At 35.8% G+C, this 7,575-nt stretch overlaps 1 non-coding gene across 1 annotated transcript; it reads left to right on the forward strand.

Moving 5' to 3' along the window:
• Positions 1-6,172: 6,172 nt before the first annotated feature.
• Positions 6,173-6,369, forward strand: LOC145118213 (U2 spliceosomal RNA). Its single transcript, XR_013713178.1, has one exon. It is a non-coding gene; the product is annotated as a U2 spliceosomal RNA (small nuclear RNA).
• The last annotated feature ends 1,206 nt before the right edge of the window (positions 6,370-7,575 follow it).

A 7,575-nucleotide genomic window follows, 5' to 3' on the forward strand; every position in this document is an offset into this window, starting at 1 on the left:
TGTCTTTTAAACACCCGGAGTTAGGGTATGTCATGGAGCTTGGAGATGAAACTGATGTATTTCAATTGAGACATGTAATGTCTAAATCAAAGAAGGCGGTGCATTTGTATTTAACGGTGGTAGGTGAAAAAGCTGAAGAGCAAGCAGTGGTTATCAACCAGTTTAATCCAACAAAAACTAATAGAGGTCGTAGAGAAAGCCAATGTGATGGAAACCGTTCAAGGGGAAGAGGAAATGAAGTGTCAGTGGGTGATGAAAAAAAAAGTTTCGATTACTGATAAATTTGTATCTGATAATGTTACTTTTGTATCAGATAATGATAAAGAAGCAAAAGTGGGCATGACTGAATTACAACGTCAAAATTTGTTCGAGCTTGGAGAAGTTCCTGAAATTCATGATCGAAGATGTGAAGAAAAATCAAATGAAGGGTGGTCGGATGATGAGTACACGTAAAGAAAAAACTGCTTTAATCCATGGTATTGTATTCCTTCTATTCCTGATTGTCCAGAACCTATTCTTGAACCTGGACCATTTCATAGTTTAGGTCAGAATGATAAATTAATTGTCAATCAAACCTATAACACCAAAAAAGAGATAACATTTTCTGTTAAATTCAAAGCCGTTAGAGAAAAGTTTCAGATAAAGGTTGAAAATTCTTCAAAATCTCGGTACCAGGTTGTTTGTATGCAAGAAAACTGTCATTGGCGTTTATACGCATCTCTTATTAAAGGAACAGAAATGTTTGAAATTAAGACGTTTAATGATGAGCATACATGTTCTTCATTGCTTATACACCCAACTCATAGGCAAGCAAATAGCAAAGTTGTGGGAACCATAATACATAACATTATGGGTCAAGGAAGTTTGAGAGTTTGGAAGCCTAATGCTATAATTAGAGATATGAATGCTTTGCTACAAATAAATATGAGTTATTCACAAGCGTGGCATGCTAGAGAATTTGCTCTGGGATTGATGATGGGGACCCCCGAAGAATGTTTCTCCAAACTTCCAGTTTATTTTCACAATCTGAAGAAACATAATCCTGGTACTGTGGCGTACATAAAAACTGATTCGGAGGATCGTTTTGAGTATTGCTTTTTCGCTATTGGATGCGCAGTAATATATTTTTAAATATGTTTGTTATTTTCTTAAATGTTTATAAACAAATTATATTGTTGATATATTAATGGTTTTTATATTGTTGTTGCAGATACGTGCTTTCAGAGAGTGTTGTAGAAAAGTTATTATTATGGATGATGCTCATTTGAAGGGAAAGTACAAAGGCACCATATTGCATGCAGTAGCCATGGATGGAAACAATCAGATCTTGCCTATTGGGTATGGAATTTGCCAAAAAGAGACTACGGATTCTTGGACATGGTTTCTTGAAAAACTACATGAATGCATTGGTGATGTGGAAGGTCTGACAATGGTCACAGATAGAGCACCCACAATTGCTGTAAGTATTCAAAATGTTTTTCCAAATGCTCAACATGGATTGTGTGGTTTTCATCTAATAGGAAACATAGTCCACACCTTTGGAAAAAACAAAAAAACAACAATTTTGTTTTGGAAGCTGGTAAGAGCTTACAAAACCAATGAGTTTGAATTTTATTGGGGGAGACTTTGTAATATAAGAGATGATGTAGCGACATATCTCAGTCAAATTCCACTTGAGAAATGGACCAGAGCGTATTGCCCTACCACAAGGTATGATTATATGACCTCAAATAGTGTGCAGTCCATGGATGTTGTATCAAATAAAGCAAGGAAGTTGCCTATATTACCACTTCTTGAGTTCTTTCGCGCACTTATGCAGAAATTGTTTTACAAACAGCGGATAGCTGCAGGTATGATTATGTTTAATTTTAAATTATATGATAAGTGTCATATATATTAATATATGTTTGTTTTAACAGAAAAAGTACAACAATACTTACAAAGTGGGCTGAAGATATGGTTAAAAAAATAAAGAGGAGATTCAAGGATGGTCGGTATCCGGTGTTGACAATACAACATATCAAGTGCATGACTTCAAAAGTGGTGTCACAATGAATTTGAGGGAAAAGACTTGTTCTTGCAGATATTGGCAACTAACTGGTTTGCCATGTGGTCATGTGATAATGGTTTTAATGCACTTGAAAAGTGATCATTGTGGGCATATGGCTATAGATGCTTATAAAATTGAAACATATCGAAGAACGTACGAGCATGCCGTATACCCTCTTTCAGAACTTAGTGATTGGGAGGTTCTGGATGACCTTATGGTTTTTAACCCTCCTATGATGGAAATACGTCAAGCCGGTAGACCAAAAAACACCAATTGTATTCCCTCTCAAGGTGAGGAACCATAAATAAGAAGGTGTAGTAGATGTCATAGCACAACTAATAATGCAAGGACGTGTAAGTAAATCGTTCCAAAGAACCAAAGTAAAAGTAAAAAATGTATTGGGGCATCATGGAGTGGGACAAAAGCGACAAAAGAGGAACCGACGCAAGCGACCGAAAACCAATGGCAACATGAGCCAGAGAACCAATGGACGCAACATACCGAACAATAATGGCAGCAACAACCAGACAACCAATGGACACAACAGACCGAACATCAATGGCAGCAACAGCCACATAACCAATGGACGTAAGGGACCGAATACCAACCGCAGGAAGAGCCACAGAACCAATGGCAGGGTTGCATCGAGTACCAATGGCAGCAAGAGTCAGATAACCAATGGACGCAAGTGACAGTCAACTTAGGGACACAAGCAACAGAAAACCCATGGACGGAATACGAGAACAGATCAAAGTTTCCGTGGTTCGATTTGAATGAATGAAGTTTATTTCAACGTATGTTTATTATGAAGGTTGTATGTTTATGTTTTCTAAAGTATGTTTTGTAACCTACTTAAAGTATGTTTATTATTCAGAATACCGGTGTGTGTAATTTTATAAAAAAACATGGAATATTTGTATAATTTTAATTATGTTATTTATATGCACCGGTTTGTATTACGTTATTTATATGTATTTGGTTTGTATTAGGTTATTAACGAAACCAGTTGAGTTAACTTCTACTTTATTTCATAGAACATAAAATACAAAACAGTACAAATACATGGAAAACATACATCAGTAACAAACGTATTATATAAAACATTTCATTATTTTTAACCTTTTTTGTAAATTTTTTTACATAATAATCACATAAGGTATTGGTGTATTTAAAAAAAATTAATATTAATAAACGAAAATGAACGCAAAAAAAAAAACGAAAAAACGACAAAAAAATTTAAAAAATGAAAAAACCCAAGTTCCGCAGAGCTGTAGAGGGATCCACAGAAGCTTTAATCGATCCGCAGAGGGTGCTCTGCAGATCCTTTGGTCAATTTCCGAAATCTGTTTTTTCTTGGTTATTTTCTTTAAACCACCCCTCATTTTTTGTTATTTCTCGAAAATCTTCCATTAAATTTATGGCTTTTTTATTATGATTGCCTTATGATTAAAAAAATCCAATTTACCAATCATAATAATATAATAATTAAATATTACAAAAGTTGTTAAGAATACAATTAAATTTAAAATATATCTTATCTTATTAATAAAATTTTGAAAGAAGCATTGTAACTCAAAGCTTTTATCATCATTTTCTTTTAACTGTGAATCGGTATTAATCGTATTGGATATAAGTATTCACGTCATATTATTTTAAGCTTATTAAAACATAAGGGGGTCAATGGGCTTTTCTCACAACCTATATGGACTTGTTATATAATTTATAATTCCATGGGTACATTCAATTAAAATGGTTGGAGGGGGCGCTGCATCCGGCAGCCCCCCCACGAACTCCGCCCCTGAAGGAGATGCCACTCCAAGAGTCACGGGGACCGTTTGAATATTTTGAGAAAAATTCATGATTATGAGAAAATGAAAACTTTAGATGTTATTCAAAAAGCTAAGATTTAATAGAGCATTGAAAGGGAGGGAAACACAAAGTACGTTAATCGTATTCTTAATTGAAAGACCATGCAACTTGTTATTTGTGGCATAAAAACAGTTTGTGATTACCAGGAGGATCCGCAAATTGGTGAGAAGTTTTTTTTTTCGTAATAAATTAAATTCAGCAGGTCCGAAGGTGGGAGAGTTCAAAAACGTAGCACACAGTGTACACTCTTGCTTCAAATCAAGACAATTGTTTGGAAGTTCCGTGCACGATTAAGGAAATTAAAAGTGTTGTTTATTCATGTAGAGGGGATAGAGTTCCGGGCCTGGATGGTTTTTCCTTTAGGTTTGTAAAAAAAATCATGGGATTTACTGAAAAATGATATTTTTGATGGTGTCACAGAATTCCTTCTTTCGGCTAATATTCCCCATTGTTGTAGTAGTTCTTTCTTCACTCTAATTCCAAAGGTGAGGAGCTCATTAATAGTAATACATTATCCACCAATTAGTTTTAGTGGGTTAAAATAAAAAATCATTGCTAAGTGGTTGGCTAATTGATGATTTAAGATGAAATCATTCAAAGGTAAAAGTTGATGAACGAGGATGTTTGAAGTACATTGCTACTTCAGATTTTCGGCGAAGATAAGTGTTGTGCCTATTTGGGCGTTGACGTTATCTGAGACTCAAGTTTATTTCACGATTATAAGTTAAATAGATTTTTTCCAATAAGTGGAACTTAAAGTATGCGTCTTGTACCTATTTAAACTCCTCTTATGATGTCTTATATTTATAACTATGTGGCCGTAGGGATATAAAGGTAAAGTAATTAACAACCTCATATGTGAAATTAAGTCTGACCTGGGTAATACTAATATGAGATAAAAGCAATGTTAGGGGAACAAGTTATGAGTAAGAGGAATTCTTATGATGACGTAAGCACTTAAGATCTGCCCTATTGTTTATTAAAGAACAAGATATAGATAGAATGAGAGGAGAAGATTGAACTAATGGATGACATTTGGAGTTTGAAGCAAAGGGGGTTGATAGTAGTCAAGTTATTTCATGAATTACTACATCCCAGCAATCGGTTGAGTTACTCTTTTATTTTAGAAGCTTGTTTTGAGTTTCGAGTTCCATTAATGGAGACCCGACTCTTGATATCCACTACCTGAAAGTTGAAATGGACGACTTAAATGATGCTGTGAGGCTGTTAGAACATGGATTATAGCACCTTATGTACATTCAATTGAGAAATAAACATCACAGATGGTAAAACAAGAGCGAAATATGGATTTTTCCTTTGCATCCATTAACTAAATTCGAATATAATGTTATTATTGAGCATTTTTTTTATTCTAAATATATTTGTTCAGTAAAAGTCATCCCCATAAATGTTAGAATCAAATTGGAAGTGATTGTAAGATGTTAGGAGGTGAAGATAGTGTGATACCAGCAATGACCAAATAGCAAGCCGATGAGAAGAGAAGGACATGTTGGTTGAAAAAGCGGATAGTATCTTGGAAAGGAATAGTGAACACTTACGGGAAGCATAATGTAAGGTTGAATGTTACCTGGTAACGGGACGACATAACGAAGAAACGGTTGCCCGGAAAATAATTTTTGTCAGGTATTTAAACGAGTAAGAAATGTGTTGGATATGATTATAAAATTATATGGTTTCAAGATATAATATGATTTTTATGAGCAAAACAAGTGAAAAGGATTATGTAGATTAAAAACACGTATTTTGATAGGATGGATTTTAACAAGTTGGACTTATCTGATTAGTTTGAGTCTGCCCATTAGTTATTGTGTTTAGTTATTAATTTACTTAATAGATATGTGATATAAAACTAAATGGACAAAAGAAAAGCATAGTAGGTACATGAGTGGAAGGAGTCATTCGTAATTGAGTAATTATCAACATGAAATGAATTTGTTTTGTTTGTTGGTGTTGAGTGAATTTAAACTACAGAAAAATAAGAAAAGAAAAGGCAATGCAATCATAAACACATATGCATATGCAGTAGTAGTCTAAGTTTGATCTGAATATATACAGAAAGTAAAGAAGCAAAAGAATAATATTTAAGTTGTTTTTGTTGTGAAGGAAGGAACCAGGAAGGGAGCTGGCAGTGAAAGTGAAAGAGTCTGCATCCCAATTCCCACATTGGGTGAATGAAGGAAGCAGGCAAGAGGGAGGCGAGTACAAAAGGGGAAGCCCACAGCTGTAAGAAGCATACCTTTCTCGGCCTTTTGGCTAAGATCAAGTGTAGTATCTGTTCTTATCAGTTTAATATCTGATATGTGGGCCATCGGCCCACTCGATATTAATCTTATTTTTTATGGGGGAAGGCCCGTTACAGTAGCTTGCTGCTGGGGTTCTTCATGCGTCGCCTTGGTCTTACACTACAGCCAAGGCCAGGCGCACCCCTCCAATACTCAGTTCAATGTTTAAAATTAGCTTAAAATAGGCTTAGAGATTTGAAAGTCTTTGCTGTCTGATGTTTTCATGTGAACGCACTCCCATAGTTCAGCCCATGGACCTGGCTTTTTGTATACTATAAGGACCTTTGAAGGGTTTCATTCATGTTAACAATATGGGAAGTTCCAAGAGACTCAAAAATCAGGTGGTTTTAATGACATATTTTCATCAGGAGATGAAACAGGACAAGGTACGGTTATTATGTATGACTCATCACTGTGACAAAATGGACAAACAATAAATGTTTTGAGGTAAAAATTTTAAAAAGTGGGTGACCATTTGAATCGGACTAGTCGGCAATATGGGCCTGAAGAGCCAAGACTTGTAATCCTACCACTGTCGGAAGCGAGGAGTTGTCGCAGCTCTGTGAAGCCAGCCTAACGCATTGCCCCCTTCTCTAGGTTCCAAGAGACCCAAAGCCTTCGCTCAAGCCACTTGAACCAGCTCTCGACTTGGAACGGGCAAGTCAAATTACACACCACCAGACCCAACCAAACTGGACCAAATCATAATCCAACCCACTTTGATACCCCCACTTGGGTTACAGGCAAACGTTACCAGGCCCGGTGACCAACTCTCTACAAGATAAATCTATAAAATCGTCTTGGAATCCTTCACACACCAATGTGGGAACACTCATCAATATATATACATAAACAAACTGCATTTTCTTATCTAAATTAACAGTTCAACCAACATATTGCAATTGGACTTCTCGTCATGTAAAACAAAACTATCTACGACGTTAACGACATTGAGGGATTTTCGTTCTTCGAAACCATCACATGGTTTTTTTTTTCTAGTCCAACTTATCAAGAACTTGTATGACTATCCTGGTACCCCACAAGCTTTGGATTCCAGTGGGTCGGAAAGACAATTAATGTGAAGATACGACGACAAGGTCCGTCTTACTTCTGAAAGCTTCAGGATATGTTGTCTATGTTGTCCCACCAAAACATAACACCAACGCCAAATAGAAGCTTCATCTCGCAATGCCAATACCACCTTGTTCAATTTTGCAAATCGATAAAACTTTGACACGTAGAGATCCAATGTGGGGTATCCGATAATTCTCATAAATGGGGCCACTACATCACTAGATATTTTTATACGATTGATATGACTTCGACGCATAGAGGTACACACCATCACCGTTT

This window comes from Lactuca virosa, chromosome 5 (genome assembly GCF_052849685.1).
Source record: "Lactuca virosa cultivar CGN04683 chromosome 5, Lactuca_virosa_CGN04683_v6, whole genome shotgun sequence".
In the NCBI taxonomy this organism is placed as follows: Eukaryota; Viridiplantae; Streptophyta; class Magnoliopsida; order Asterales; family Asteraceae; genus Lactuca; species Lactuca virosa.